This window comes from Malaclemys terrapin, chromosome 9 (assembly GCF_027887155.1).
Source record: "Malaclemys terrapin pileata isolate rMalTer1 chromosome 9, rMalTer1.hap1, whole genome shotgun sequence".
Taxonomy (NCBI): Eukaryota; Metazoa; Chordata; order Testudines; family Emydidae; genus Malaclemys; species Malaclemys terrapin.
The window spans coordinates 101,905,451-101,922,092 of record NC_071513.1 but is presented as its reverse complement, the minus strand read 5'-3'; the positions used below and the strand labels follow the sequence as shown (position 1 = coordinate 101,922,092).

The 16,642-nt window shown below is 43.7% G+C and overlaps 1 protein-coding gene and 1 pseudogene across 2 annotated transcripts in view; both read right to left on the bottom strand.

The window, feature by feature from the left end:
- The window catches only part of LPP (LIM domain containing preferred translocation partner in lipoma), a 433,528-nt gene extending 433,386 nt beyond the window's left edge, over positions 1-142 (bottom strand). For both annotated transcript variants that reach the window (XM_054039565.1, XM_054039572.1), the window contains exon 1: positions 32-142. The gene's annotated coding sequence lies outside the window, so the exon portion shown is untranslated. The remainder of the gene's footprint in view (positions 1-31) is intronic.
- Positions 143-14,943: 14,801 nt separating this feature from the next.
- LOC128843820 (U6 spliceosomal RNA) lies at positions 14,944-15,056 on the bottom strand (annotated as a pseudogene).
- Positions 15,057-16,642: the final 1,586 nt, after the last annotated feature.

The window sequence follows — 16,642 nt, the reverse complement described above, 5'->3', positions numbered from 1 at the left end:
GCCCCTGCACTCAAGCCCCCCCCCCCCTTACCTGTCTCTCCTGGCCCCGGGCAGGGGGCGAATCCGAGGGTCTGAAACCAAAGGGAAAATCAAGGGAAGCCCCTAAAACAAAAAGTGAAACTTCTGCCGAGCTCCCGCAGCCGGGTTGGTGCCTCCCCTCTGCCCCCGGGCTCTGCCCAGAGCGCTGCAGGCTGACGTCAAGGGCCCAAATTCCTGACTTTCCCCGAAGGCAGATTTGTCCATGTAAGGTCTGGGGATGGCAGTGCAGTGCACTGCCCGGGAAGGACAGAGACGGGGGTGTTGCAGGACCAAGGGGGCAGAGATAGAAAAGGGTGGGGTCCTGCACTGCGAGGGGGGGGGGGTTAGACTGCATGAAAGGGGCTGGACTGGGAAGGCTGCTAAAATAGTATAAGAACAGGTAGAGGGGCTTTTTTTTATTATTACTTATTTAAGATTCCCACTGGAGGGCCTGACCTTGCACACATTAAACGCACGTGTTTACATCTTTAGGCAGGTAAGCAGTTGTGCGCAAAGTCAGGCAGGTGCTTAAATCTTTGCAGGATTTGGGGCCTCAGTTTTTAACACAGAGGGACACATTCAACTTGAAGCTAGTCAGCTTTAAAAACAAAAACAAAAAGTTTAAAGTAGTTGTAGGTCCTACACCTGCCCAAAGCTTCCTGCCAATTTTTTGGTACTTTTCCATATATATATATCACTTTATTTTTCTCTTCTCCCCAAATTTGTTGTGTGAAAAACCCACACAAAATGGACGGTACAGGGGAAATAGTGAAATGAACTCTACACAGAGAGCTGTTAACTGTGCAAAGAATGCAAATTGGGAAAAATGGGGGATTTTTTTCCCTCTAATCTCTTTCAGTTATGCTTGTTACAGTTATTTGTAATTTAAGCACAAGTGGGTTTAGTTTGGATGAGGGTCTGTCTTTAAGCATTAGCTGTTTCCAGTTTCTTTGCAGGGGGGGGGTACATTGGCATTGCAGTTGAGAGGAGCAAGACAGAAGGGATGCAACGCATGAGGACCAGGGAGAGCAAACCTGCCAAGCCTCTCACATCTGGAAAGATTCTTGGATGTATTTTGAAGCACTTTAAAAGCATCTCCCTCTGCCGACAAAGGATTTTGCTGTGCGCTTTCAGGAGACGTTTAAAATCTCACTCATCACTTTCTGAAATTTCCCTAATTCCATCTGTTACAGCCCTGGGAGAGCAGGATTTTGCACCTTAAGCCCCCAATCCTGCATTGTGATCTCCATGGATAGACTGCTGTGCCAGCAGAGGGTCCAGCTACATAGATCACCTTGCAGAATCAGGGCCAAAGACAGGGATTAATGGATGGGTTTGGGGACATGGGAGTTTGAAGACACTTTCAGATAGTAGAGGGCTCTTTAATTTATTTAAAGAGAAACTTAAGGAGTGACTTGATTACAGTCTAAATATCTACATGGGTAACAAATATTTAATAAAGGGATCTTCAGTCTAGCAGAAAGCAACAGAGGGTCCTGTGGCACCTTTGAGACTAACAGAAGTATTGGGAGCATAAGCTTATGCTCCCAATACTTCTGTTAGTCTCAAAGGTGCCACAGGGCCCTCTGTTGCTTTTTACAGATTCAGACTAACACGGCTACCCCTCTGATACTTGACAGTCTAGCAGAGAAGCTGAAACTAGACAAATTCTGACTGGAAATAAAGCGTCTATTTTTAACATTGAGAGTAATGTTTACCAAGGGTCACAGGGAATTCTCCATCACTGGCAATTTTTAAATCATGACAGGATGTTTTTCTAAAAGACCTGCTCTAGGAATTACTTTGGGGAAGTTCTCTGGTCTGTGCTCTATATGAGGTCAGAGTAGCCGATCATAGTGGTCCCTTCTGGCCTTGGAATCTATGAATCTAACAGGCAACAGCAGAATAAGAGCCAACATCTAGAAATTGAAGTTAAACAAATTCATACTGGAAATGTGGCATAAGGTGTGTTTGTTTGTTTTAACAATGAGGTAATTAACCACTGGAATTACCACAGGAGGTCAAACTAGATTTTCACAATGGTCCCTTCTAGCCTTAAATAAAAAGCCCTGATTCTGCAACAACACTTAAGAGAAGCACATTTACAAAGGATTTCGGTGTTTTCTCTTCTCTGCCTAATCTTTTACCTAAATCTAAAATGGAACTTGCATTAAACAACACAAACTTATTAGACACCTATCACACAATGTCTGGGAAAAGTATCTTAAAATTAAAATGAATGGTTTGGCCAGAGATTAAATAGCAAGGAGTGTTCTCTGCATAATGTTGCAATGGAAGCCAAAGATCTAATATTTTCTTTGCTGCTTGTCCAACACCTACTTCTTCCCTATCCATTAAGTGTATGCAATTAGCTATATTGTGTTAACAGAAAAAAGACTACTTTGAATGCCTATAGCTATTTTCCTCAAAAATCTCAAGGTAATTTGCAAATATTAATTCATACAGACTCTGAGCTCCACACACTGACTTAGCTAGATATTCTGATCTCCATTTTATAGATGGGGAAACTGAGGTATAGGCAGGTTAAGACCCACATTTTCAGAGACGATGTAAGTGACTTGCTGCTATGGCACAACAATAAGTCTGAGGGATACAGAAATAGAAACTAGATCTTTGACTTCCTGTCCAGTGCCTAATGTCTAAACACTCACTAGCATTATCACCTTAGTGAGAAATTGTGAATATATTCTTATTTCATTATAATGACCAAAACATCAAACTTTGATCATGAAACCAGACACTTTAAAATAGAGAATCTGGAAGAGGGAGAATTGATTTGCATACAATCAGAATCAAACTTCTTGAACTGAGTTTGTAAATGTTACTTATTTTAGTAATACATAGTGCCTAGGCTAGGACCATCGCCATAAAATGTATTCAGTTCCAAAAAGGATATAAAATGCTTTAAATTTCATAAGGCACTCAACAGGCAATAGGTTTCAGAGCGGTAGTCGTGTCAGTCTGTATCAGCAAACATGAGTCCTTGTGACAACTTAGGGACTAAAATTTATTTGGGCATAAGCTTTCATGGGCTAAAACCCACTTCATCAGATGCACGGAGTGAAAAAAACAGTAAGCAGAATATATATTATAGCACATGAAAAGATGGGAGTTACCTGACCAAGTGGGGGATCAGTGCTAATGAGCCAATTCAATTAAGGTGGAAGTGGCCTATTCTCAGCAATGATACTGAAATAGGAGTGACTTGATTACAGTCTAAATATCTACAGAGGGAACCAATATTTAATAAAGGGATCTTTAAGTCACTTCAGCTCTCTGTACCAAATGTAAACATGAAGCGTATGTAGCATTTTGTTTCCATGAGCCTCTCTGTTTCTTGGGCCTGGCCTGGCCAAGAAGTGGAAGACAGATCAGCCTAAAGCAAAGGCCCAGATCCAGACTTCAAGACTCAACAATGGGACACATAAGCAAAGGTCCAACTTCAACCATCCAGAAAATGGTGTTTGAAACCCCATCTTTCCAGAACGTCAGGGTGCTTGCATTTAGACCTTTTAAAGACATTTGAGCTGCAAAGTCAGATCCCGTTCTGGAGCTTGGACTTATTCCTGTCTCCAGTGAAACTCCCCAAAGCATCAGAGAAGTTGTTGACTTGGTGAGCTAATTCCCCTGTGGGCTAGCTATGGCAGGACTGAAAATCACAATAAGAAGCCAGTTCTTGTGAGAGTCTCAGTCTAATTTTCAACCAAGAGAGGATCCGATGAGCATTAGATCAGTTGGAGGCTCCTCTGAACCAAACCTCTGAGGTTTTCTGAGATTCATCCGTTGCAATTTGGTGATGGGTTTGGGTTGTGTTTTTTTTTAACCTCTGGAATCTGCTGCAATAGGTTTGAGATTTCAGGTTTTAAGGGGGATTCCCTGGGAGCATGTCCAAAATCTGAGAGTTCTCAGCAGTGGCATTGATGTGGGTGCTGCAATCATGAAAGATGCTGTTCCGAAGAGATGGGGAACAGCAAGATGAGTACTGACTGTGCCAGTGGGCTGCAAAGCAGATAGCTTGAGACCCTTCCACAATCTCAAGTCACTTCAGAAGAGGGGACTTTCCCAAATTTAAAGATATATATTCATTTGCCACCCAAGTACATGCTTAATTCACTTGACTTCAATAGACATAAGCATACATCTCAGTATTTAAATGATGTGTGTAAGCGTTTTACTAGATCAGGGCCTAAGTCAATATTGTCTAGTGATTACATTAGTTTCCTGATGTAGGGATTTAGATTCTAGGCTTTACCAATGACTCACTGTGTTACCCCGAGCAAGTCCTACCACAGCTGGTCAAAAATGTTCACATTGGACACTTTTTTTCAATCAACATTTGAAATTTCAACAAAAATTCAGCTAAAATTTAGCCAAAATGTGGACAATTTCATTAAGTTTTTCAACCAATTTTAGTTACCTCCTCCATGGCTCTCAGTTTACCAACCTGAAAAAAGGGTACCCCACCAGGGTTTCATGGGGTTTAAGTAATTAATGCAGATTGCTACATTCTCTGTAATTCCCTTTCTTTGCATATTTTTAATGGATATTCTACTTAAGTATCTCACTTCCACATTTTGATGATTAAAAGTCGCATGTTTTGTGAATCAATCTGACAGCAGAAAAATCTGAAACTAATATTCAAATAGGAAGGCCACGTCTGGATATAAGAGCCGTAGAGGTGGTAGTGGACTATACATTAAACAGGAGTTGTTTGATATGGCTGCAAAATAGGCCGGTGACCTTTGGACTGCATAGATGAAGGGAGCACATCGTGAAGCAGGGAGGTAATAATAGGTCTTTCTGTATGGCTCTGGTGGAAATACAACTGGAATATTGCATCCAAGTTCTGGACGCCTCCTTACCAGAGAGGTGTTGTTGACAAGCTGGAGGGAATTCACGGGCAGAGCATGACTAAAGGCCAGAGGGAATGATTGTGGGGAACGATTATGAGAGCTAAAGCTGTACTCTTGGCTAAGTGATGAAGCAAGGAGACTTGCCTTGTGACTTTAAAAGATGCCAATAGAGTGCCCAGAGCCTTTATACTACTTTCAAAATCTCAGCCATCACCTACAAATATCTGAAGGGTGCAAAACTCCAAGGAGGCAAAGGCCTTTAGGTGGCAGAAAAGTTTTAACTAGGTTACCAGGCTAACATTTAAACAAAAGATAATGTAAACCAAACAGCAAGAAGAGAAAGGATGTTTCTCTGGTGGTTAAGGTGCTGATTGGGACTCAGGAGATCTGGATTTAATCCCCAGCTCTTCCATAGAACAGCTGTGGCACCTTGGGCAAGTCACTTATTCCTGCTGTGTAAAATTTTCCAAAGTACCTAAGTGATTTAGGCACTTTAGTAAGTTTCACCTTCTATGCCTCAATTTCCCATCTGTAAAATGGGGATAATGCTTCCCTACCTCTCAGGAGTCTTGGTAGGTTACATTCATTAATGATCGGTATATCTACCCATATTGCAGTAAAAGCCCCATATCCCTTCTAACAGTTAAATCTAGAGTCAAGGCGGCACTTGGACAGGTACTGGAGGGGAAAACCTGAATTACCAGGGAACTAGATGAGATTGCTTAATCTCACTCTTCCATCTCACATTTCAATGATTCAGTGAACGTCTTGAGGGTAACATGAGACACTTCTGTATATTTTTCTTCCCTTTGATTTTAATTTTTAAACATTGACACACAGCTACTGCAGTGATGTGCGCAATACGGAACCCTACAGAACGCGGTAGCAATCCCAGTAGTCTGATAGAAATGTAAAGTATCACATTCTTCAGTGCCGACTCTTTGGCCTAAATTGGTTACATGACATACCATTGTCAAGGATGCACATACACGGTCTTTCTTTTATGTATATATAAAAGGCACATCATTCCAACACAGCCATGCTGACTCCTTGAATGCAAGAGTTAACTAATTGACCTTCATACCCTGATATGCAGATTAAATAGGGAAATTGACATCAGTCTCATTATTAGTATTATTACTGTGGACTGGTGGTCTGTACAGAGTTTCATGCAAGGTCTGGCTCCTCTAATTTTTCTTGTAAGTATGCAGGACCCTCCCTAGACATTTTGGTGACCTACGCAGCCTCTGCTGTGGGGGGGCTCAGGCTTCTGTGAGGGGGGTCGGGGGGAAACCGCCCCCCAGCACTCGCCAGCAGCGCGGCTGGGAGCCAGGGGAGCGGAGCAGGCTGGGGCCAGGTCGCTCCACTTACCGCCACCAGTGAGTGCAGGGCACCCAATCCCTGCTGCAGTCCTCAGGGGAATGGGGGCAGGGCTGAGGCGGGAAGTGGCAGAGCGGGGGCCTTGGGGAAGGGGTGGAGTGGGTGCAGCGCTGAGGCGGAGCAGGGGTTGGGGCCATGGGGAAGAGGCGAAGCAGGGGCTGGAGCAGCACGCAGCTGCATACTTTGTGTATGGGTAGGGGCGGCCCTGTAAGTGTTAGTATTACTATTATGAACTTCAATTCTCAAAAAAAAAAAAAAAAAAAGCAAAAAACCCAAAGAAATGTAGAGTTGGGTGTGAACCCTACCATCAGATCAAACTCTCCCCAAACAACCAGGCTCATTGTGATGCTTCTCGGAGTACCCCGGTTGAGGCACCTCACCTCCATCTGTTCTTAGCGTGAAGCAGTCTTGTCTGTGCCTGCTACGGATCAGCTCCCCGAAATGACCAGCCTCCAGCAACACAAGCCCGGCCTTCCAGACTTCCACAGGGCTCTGGTCTCTGTACAGGTTAGCGATAAGCACCCGCCAGCCCTCAACTCCTCCAAGCAACCCTCTGAAGCATTAAGTCCCCGTTCCACTGAACACTCAGATCCAGTATTCCCAAAGGAATAGCACACACCAGCTTCAAACTCAGGATCACCACTGAACACATGACACTTAGATTTATATACTGCAGGGGTTCTCAAACTGGGGGTCAGGAGGTTATCGCGAGCCGTCAACTCCACCCCAAGCCCCGCTTGCCTCCAGCATTTATAATGGTGTTAAATATATTAAAAAGTGTGTTTAATTTATTAGGGGGGGACGCACTCAGTCTTGCTGTGTGAAAGGGGTCACCAGTAAAAAATTTTGAAACCCACTGATGTACAGTGAAAACAAGAATAAATTTACCATCAAAGAACAGAGAGTCAAGTGACAGAGTGAGAATTTTGGAATCAAATGGTTACATATGAAACGAGATCATGACACACTTTCTAGAGCCTAAACTTAACTAACAGGGCATTCCCCTATCTCCAACAAGATAGTTTTCCCGAAATTTTCAACCACTTTGGCTGAGATCCCATCTCATAAGACCAAACCTGCTGCCAGCTTGCTCTCACAGATTAAAGGAACAAGGGTGTACCTCTTTATCCCTTAGTTATACCCACAAAAATTCAGGTATAAACAGGGCTTTCCCCAGCTGGTTCACTTCTTCCTGCACATTTCCTCACTTAGAAGACTTCACAATCCTTCACTAGCATTCAGCTCAGATTGTAAATGTATGCCCATTGTGAACCATACAATACTTAATTTGCATGTAAACAGAGAGACAAACATTTCTTGCCTGAAAGAAACCTGTTTTTTCACTTTTCTGGTGACCAGTCCCTAGTCAGAGCCTTTAAAAACATAAGAATGGCCACACTGGGTCAGACCAAAGATTCATCCAGCCCAGCATCCCGTCTTCCAGAGGGAACGAACAGATCAGGTAATCATCAAGTGATCCATCCCCTGTCGCCCTTTCCCAGCTTCTGGCAAAGGGAGGCAAGGGAAACCATCCCTGCCCCATCCTGGCTAGTAGTCATTGATGGACCTATCCTCCATGAATTTATCTAGTTCTTTCTTGAACCCTGTTATAGTCTTGGCCTTCACAACATCCTCTGTCAAAGAGTTCCACAGGTTGACCGTGCGTTGTGTGAAGAAATACTTCCTTTTGTCTGTAGTAAACCTGTTGCCTATTAATTTCATTTGGTGACCCCCTAGTTCTTGTGTTATGAGAAGGAGTAAATAACACTTCCTTATTTACTTTGTCCACACCGGTCATGATTTTATAGACCTTTACCATATCCTGCATTAATCGTCTCTTTTCCTAGCTGAAAAGTCCCAGTCTTATTAATCTCTCCTCATATGGAAGCTGTTCCATCCCCCTAATCATTTTTGTTGCCCTTTTCTCTACCTTTTCCAATTCCAATATATCTTTTTTTGTGATGGGGCAACCACATCTGCATGCAGTATTCAAGATGTAGGTGTACCATGGATTTATATAGAGGCAATATAATTTCCAGTATATATACCCACAACTCCTCTCATACTTTCCATACATTCCTCTCACAATGTTTATGTTGACGAGTATGACACAGGCTTTCTTTAGAGACCTTACAAAGCATTCTTTTGGTAAGGATTCCAAAGGATTCCCTGTACCCTCTGCCACCTGCCATCCATAGGTTCTTGGGTCACACTCATGTCTACTGAAAAAGACTTTTTAGAAAGTATCTCCATTATCTGTCCAAATGTCGGCATTATGGTTATGAAACTATTTCTACCTCTGCCATTTTCTGGTCTCTGATTTTTCCCTTCTCAAGTGTTTGGCCTCTTGCCTTTACCTGCCAGAGGGTGGAATCTAGCAGTTCTTTTACTCTCAGACTGGGACTGCCTTGCGTACCTACTGCCTGTCAACTGCAGGCCTCACTGGGTTTCAAGCACCTGTGTTTCCTCCTTTTCAGAACCCATGATAAGTGACAGTGACCCACAGCCTTCCTAAAACACATGTGTTTTTTATTTAGCAGTGATGGCTGATTCTAGGGGTGTGCGAGCCGGGCGGTCATGCTGGGTGCCAACTTCCAGGGGATCTCTACTCTGATTAGCTGGCTTTTTTTTTTATTTAAAACTCCACCAATTGGCCGGCTGTGAGTTCATTTTCCCCTCAGCTGCTGGGGGCTGGGCGGGCACTGAAAATATTTTCCACCCAGGGAGGCAGAATGGCTAGGGCCACTCCTATAGCAGTTGTAAGAAAGCATTAGAGAGAAAGATTTTGCAGCAAACACACATTCTACATGCATATTTAGTCTCATCTACTCTTGCACCTCGCTGCAAGCTAAGTTAGATCAGCTTTCCCCTTCGGCTACAGGAACAGAATAGAACCAACTTACATTCTCCTAGCAAGCCAGGTCCTCCTGTGCGTCTGTAGGACACAGTCTTGTTCTCATTTTCCGACTCATCCTGTTCAAAACGATTCTGGTGCTCCCAAGGGGAGCAGACTGGAGCCATTAATGCTACACGCTCTGACATTTTCCCATAACCACTCAAGTGTAAGGGATCAGGTGACTAGAAGAAAGAGCCACCCAAGCAAGACCCCTAGGGTGAAATAACCATCCACACTAGTATCTGGGCCTGTCACAATATTAATCATTTTTAAAGAGCATCCTCGCATTTGTCACAGCTAGTACAACCGAATCTCTCCAATGCATATATATAATGTTTTGCACTTACCTAGCAAGTTCTATCCAAGGATCTCAAAGCTCTTTGCCAATAATGAATCAAGCCACACAGTACTCTGAGGCTAGACAGCTGAACAAATAAAATAGGGCCTGATCCATGACTGGGGATTAGACTATAATATGTCAATATTTTCCCAGATGGAAAAACTGAGACAAAGATAAATGAAAAAGAACAGGAGTACTTGTGGCACCTTAGAGACTAACAAATTTATTTGAGCATAAGCTTTCGTGGGCTACAGCCAGGGCTGGCTCCAGGCACCAGCCCACCAAGCTTGTGCTTGGGGCGGCACCTGGAGGGGGGCGGCGCGGCGCTCTGGCCCCTGGGGAGAGCGGGGCCACGGCCGGGCTCCCGGCCCTCCCCCCGGCGCTCTGGCCGCCCTCCCCCCCGGCGCCCTCCCCCCGGCCGCCGGGGGGAGAGCAGAGCCCGTCCTCCTGGGGCTCCGGCCGCCCTCCCCCCCCTCATGGGGGGGGGCGGGCGGGCGGCAGCTTTTTTGCCTGGGATGGCAAAAAAGCCAGAGCCGGTCCTGGCTACAACCCACTTCTTCAGATGCATAGAATGGAACATACATTGAGGAGATATATATACACACATACAGAGAGCATGAACAGGTGGGAGTTGTCTTACCAACTCTGAGAGGCCAATTAAGTAAGAGAAAAAACTTTTGAAGTGATAATCAAGATAGCCCAGTACAGACAGGTTGATAAGAAGTGTGAGAATACTTACATGGGGAGATAGATTCAATGTTTGTAATGACTCGCCTGATGTCACAAAGTCTGAGACGGAGTTGGAAATAGAATCCCAACTTTCTGACATTTAGTTCTGTGCTCTTAACCAAAAGACTTTCCTTCTCCAATGAATGGGAGACCATTTGGGAATTAGCGAGTAAACAAATAAACGTGGTAAACCTTGTATCACAAAATCAACTTTCCTCTGAGAAGCACTGAGATCCACAGAGAAGCACAGCAGAAAAGCGAAGTATCGCCGTGCTTGACATTTTCATGGACTGATTGGTTACAAGGCATCCTCCCAGATACTACAATTCTGGATGCTTCCGAGAGATTAAATCTTCCACCTGAGACAGCTCTCAATGGTCATTAGGTCTATTGTAGCTATACAAACATTTCCTGAATCAACCAGGAGCAAGGTATTCATCCCAATGGGCTGGGGCTTCGTGTTATTCTTTCACTTCTTAGGTCTTGGCTACACTTGCGAGTTACAGTGCAATAAAGCAGCCCCGGGCGCACTAGCTCACTCCCCGTCCACACTGGCAAGGCACGTAGAGCGCTCTGACTCCACGGCTACAGCGCTGCTGGTACTCCACCTCGGCGAGTAGAATAACGTTTGCTGCCCTCCCCCCCCGCTGGAGCGCCACGGCACCAGTGTGAACGAGGTGTTGCATTACTGCGCTCTGATCGGCCTCCGGAAACATCCCATAATCCCCTTAAGTCAAATGGCCACTTGTCATTGTTTTGAACTCGCTGTAGGAATGCTGTAGGAATGCAAATATCCCCTTTCAAAGCTCTGTTTCTGACAGCTGGCTGCTTATCTGCTCCGGCAGTGAGAGAGAGGTGGGGGGGAGGGGGAGGAGGGAGGTCTACTGCTGCCTGAACTTACAAGACAGCATGCTGACATGCTCTCAGCCCCCCAAAAACCCACTCTCTCTCCCCCCACATACACACAACACGCTTCCTGTCACACTCCACCCCACCCCCCACATTTGAAAAGCACGTTGCAGCCACTTGCATGCTGGGATAGCTACCACAATGCACTGCTCTCTGTGGCCGTTGCAAGAACTGCTAATGTGGCCATGCCAGTGCGCTTCCAGCTGAGAGTGTAAACACGCAGCAGCGTTTTCCCTGCTGTGGTTGCTGAAGGCTGGTTTAACTCCCAGTACTCTACAACTGCAAGTGTAGCCAAGCCCTTAGACAATTCCTTCTGATCCATTTGAAACCTGTGTTCTGTTTCATTCACTGAACAGCTAAATTTCCAGTCTTTGAGATGACATCATCAGCATGAGCGAATGGGGAACACACAGGAGCCTTAACCATTCATCCCCTCCATCTTCAGATACATCCCAGGGAGCTAACTTTGCCAACCCACCATTAGAGAGACATGGTTGGTTGGGTAAGATCTTGTATTGGTTCACCACAGAAGTTGGTCTAATAAAAGATATTACCTCACCCACCTTGTCTCTGTAATATCCTAGGACCGACACAGCTACAACACTGCATCCAACCCACCATTGGCATTTCTTGCAAGTTGTCAAGATCCCGCATCACTTGGAACAGGTGTATTAATAGAATCAACAACCAGAGACAGAAAAAGAACGTTAGGATAGTTACAAACACCAAAGTTACAAACTGACCAGTCAAACATATGCCTCATTTGGAACCGGAAGTACACAATCAGGCAGCAGCAACAAAATATAAATAAATAAATAAAAAGAAAAAAGAAAAGACAGTACTCTGTTAAATGTAAACTACTAAAAAGATAAAGGGACATTATAAATAAATTATAATACATTCTTTGTCTGCATAGTAAAGTTTCAAAGCTGTTTTAAGTCACTGTTCAGTTGTAAACTTTTGAAAGAACCACCACAACGTTTTGTTCAGAGTTATGAATATTTCAGAGTTACGAACAACTTCTATTCCCAAGGTGTTCGTAACTCCGAGGTTCTGCTGTACCTTGTCCATCCATTCCACACCCCTTTCTGGCTAATGCAGGATTGTTCCTTACAGTGCAGGGTGTATTGATTTAAATGAAAGCAATTTAGATAATCAATTTCAATCAGCAAGCAGGAAACCATTTAAATCGTTGATTTTAACTATGTTTTGTATTTGTACTTCAGTTATTTTCCTAAAGAAAGTTACCAACCCATGAGAATCAACCTATTAAAACCATGTTGATTTGCAATTAAATGTAGCCTTTACACTAAATGTGCTTACTCTCTTTGTTAACCAGGAGGATAAACTATATTATCTATGCACATTTAAGGAATTATATAGCTCCACTTACATTTATAGACTCTTAATTTTTACATTTTTTATTTTGTTAGAAAATGGTGAATGGCGCATTTCTTATTTAGTAAATGATGATTAATATTTTTTACTTGTGATTTGTATCAAGCTCTATTTGGATAGAAATTCAATTTCAATTAAAATGCACAAGAACAGCACTCTCACTTTTTGTAATTAAATAAAACTACCTTACATGTGCTCAATACATAAGAAAAAATGGTTTATCAAAACATGTTTTGCATTTAAAACTAACTGATATATTAAACAAAGGAAGTATCTGTAGTTAATGAATCAAACTGATTCATTGACTGGTCAGCATGTCATTCAAGGTTTTAGAACTGGTAGATCTCATCATTTCACACCTAGTTTTTATTTATAGGTTGGAAGCAGAAAACAAGCATTCCTGCTTTTTCAACTGCAAATTGGTTTCTCAACTTTGAATGACCTTAGTTATTGAAGTGAGCTAATTGAATAAACACATTAAAAAAATATTCTATGCAGCTGCAGAAGAGACTACTACTGTCAAAAGCTGATTTAGCACTTCAACAAATGAGTTTAAGGTGTTTAACCAGTGACTTCTACCAGTTCAGTGGTCAGACTTTCTTTAAAACTTGGCAGGAAACATGTACTAAATTTTTATAATGTTTATTTAAATGTAGGCCTTAATATAGGTTGCCAATTTCAAAATTAAATTATAAATAGGTTTATGTTTTAAAAAATAAACCTGTATTTAATTTAAATAAAAAACCTGTATTTAATTTAAATAAAAAAAACCTGTATTTAATTTAAATCAATTTTTATCCATCTTGCTACAGTATATTCTCAGTGCTTTGCCTCGTCTAGGATTAAATGGTTCAAGCGATGGGGCTTCTATCTTCTCCCAAGGGAGACCATTCTATAATCTAAGAGCTGTCAATTATTTTATGACATTCATCTGAAAATTTCCTTGTAAATTTCACGTGGTTTCTCCTAGTTCAACCACCTTTTGAAACCACCCTGAAATATTCCTCTCCTTCTCTGGGATCTTGCCCCCTTCAGATAATGTGGTGAAGCCATGGTTAAGAGCCATTTCAACAGAATTCACATGCAAGAGTAAAGGGAAACCATCTTTCCCTCCCTGTAAAGGAGGAAAAGCTGAGACACTCATTAATTGCAGCTGAGAGCATCAGGCGTTTGCAACCAACAGAATCATACTCTGTTACCTCTTTGTTCCTCATCTCAAAGGAATTCCATCTGTCTGGCCTGGTCAGTGAGCTAAGGGGTGACGTGATGGATACATTCTGTGCTCTCCCAGAGGGATCACTGTGCTCGGGAGAGGAACAAAAGGAGGCAGGATGACTGTGGAAGCCCTAAAGCCTGCTTGGACCCCAGAGGAGACCAGTGTATGCCATGCCTCTTGCAACATCTGTTGGAAAGCTGTGGTCTGCACTCATCTTTACAGCTGCTTGCACTCCAGGCCATACTGGTCTCCCACACATACACCTTGTGTAACCCATTGTTCCGTGTGTGTTACAGGTCCACTTCTGTGCCCATTCCACAGGTGCAAATATGCCTTACAGAGATAGAGTCAAGGAGCTCCATTTATTTAGTTCTACAAAAAGAAGAGTAAGGGATGACTTGATCACAGTCTAAGTACCTACATAGGGAAGAAAAACTGATGATGGACTCTTCACAGGGTGACCAGATGTCCCGATTTTATAGGGACAGTCCCAATTTTTGGGTCTTTTCCTTATATAGGCTCATATCACCCCCCACCCCCGTCCCAATTTTTCACATTTGCTGTCTGGTCACCCTAGCTCTTCGGTCTTAGCAGACAAAGGTCTAACAAGAGCCAATGGCTACAAGTTGAAGCAAGACAAACTCAAACTAAAAATACGGCACAACCTTTTGACAGTCCTTGGAACAATTTACTAAGGGATGTGGTGGGTCCTCCATAACTGAGAATTTTAAAATCAAGATTGGATGTTTTTCTGAAAGGTCTGCTTTAGAATTAGTTCAGGAAGTCCTATGGCCCGTGTTCTGCAGGAGGTCAGACTAGATGATCACAATGGTCCCTTTTGGCCTTGGAATCTATGAATCTATGATATGAGTCTGTTACAGGCCCAGCTGAGGGGTCCTGGCTCTTTAGTTCAAACTACAGCAGCTCATGCTGTTAGCTGTGGAGATCCCCAGTGTAAAAGCATGACTTGCTACACCTGTACGCCTTAGCACCTGAACCCTACGTCCTATGTGCTGGTATGTTGGAGGATAAGGGACTCTTGCATGCCCTCTCTTCCCTCCTTTGAGCACCCAATGCAGGGCCAGGCATAATTTGGCCTGTTTAGCTGGAAAGACCAAGAGGGGCCACCATTTTTCCCATTTGCTCTTTGGAGGCAAAAATGACATCAACCCATCATAGAGACACAGGGTGATAGCACTTCACAAATTTCTGTCTCATCCTTGAACAGGGGCCATGCTAATCTTCTCTGTATCGTTCCAATTTTAGTCTAGATCTTTTATTGGGCTTTCAAAAGCTTGTCTCTCTCACCAACAGAAGCTGGTCCTATAAAAGATCACCCACCTTGTTCCTCTAATATCCTGGGGCTGACAGGGTTACCACAACACTGCATCAACCCATCATGACATTTATGGGAGGATGTTGGCTCACGACACGATGAAGCATCATCACCATCCTGTTGCAATACTGTGGGGTGACGATGCACCATAGAAGTCCAGTACAGCTTGAAAAGTGCATTGGAAGTGCAAAGCATTCTCTCCCTGACATCAGGCACTCAACTGCCACAATCACAAGTGAGAGATCAAAACGATAGATTAGATCAGAGGCCCCCAAAGCGTGGGGCGCATCCCTCTAGGGGGGTATGGATGAACATCTGGGGGGACGTGGCGGCACAGGCTAGCCCTCACGGGAGGTGAATGGGGGGGGATGAGGAGGGAGTGCCATACACCCCTCCCGCCCCGAGCTCTGCTCTGGTCCCACCCCCAGCTGCGTCCCTGGCTCCCAGCCCCGCACCTGGCCCATCCCCAGCCTCGATGTGGCTCCGCTCCTTGCCCCATGCCAGCCTCAGCCACTGTCTGCGGCTCTGTTCCTGGCCCCAGCCTTCACCTCCTTACCCCAGTCCACATATCCTTCCCCCCTGGAGCCACAGCCCCGCTCCCAGCCCCGGCTCTGCTCGGGGTGCAGACATGAGTAAGGGGGGCAATTCTCAAAAGTTTGGGGACTGCTGGATTAAATATTTATACCTAAATTTACTCTTCCCCTTTCCCCCCCTTTGACTAAAAGTATTCCATTTGTGATACATGGCATTTCCAACATCCACTGATCGCATGAGAAAAACCTCAGCGTTTTAACAGTGGAAAGGAGGAAAGTGATGAAAACCCATCCCAACTTCTAATTAAATCCATTTCAGGTTGATGCACTACCTTATGGGTTATGAAGAGAGACTCTTAAATAATAATTAATAATGCCTATTTCTTATATAAGTGCTTTACATCAGTAGATCTCAAAATGCTTTACAATATGTGTAATGTATTTATCCTCACAGCACCCTGGGAAGTAGTATTGTCCCCATTTTAAAAATAGGGGACAGGGGCAATGTTTGGTCCCGTTAGGAGCTTTCCCAAAGTTTGGGGGCATTCGGATCAGGGGAGCTGGTTCCTAACCATCTTTATTGCACAGGGGCCTTTGAGGGGCAAATCTCAGAGCTTGATATGTGGGAATGATCTCTCGGTAATAGAAACCCCTCCTGACCCTGGAATAAAATTCTTCAGACACAAAAATGTAGGTGGTTCAAAGCTGTAACTAACACCACTGAGGTTTTAAAACAATCAGGCTGAACATTCTGTGATGTAATTTTAGAGATTACTCCCTTGTTTGCTTGCTTTATAACTGTAGTTCTACCAGCCAGAGATGGTGTTATGTATGGGAAAACACATCTCAAAATGGCAGGGGATTTAAGCTAGGGGGAGGATAAAAACATTCTTTTCTTTATTCCTTGTTTTCTTTAGAAACCGGCAGTGTCAGTAATGCAGGATTTTGTTAATAGAACCAAAGAGCTTCCTCGCTATAAGTCTTGTTATATAACCTCTCATTTAATAATGTTA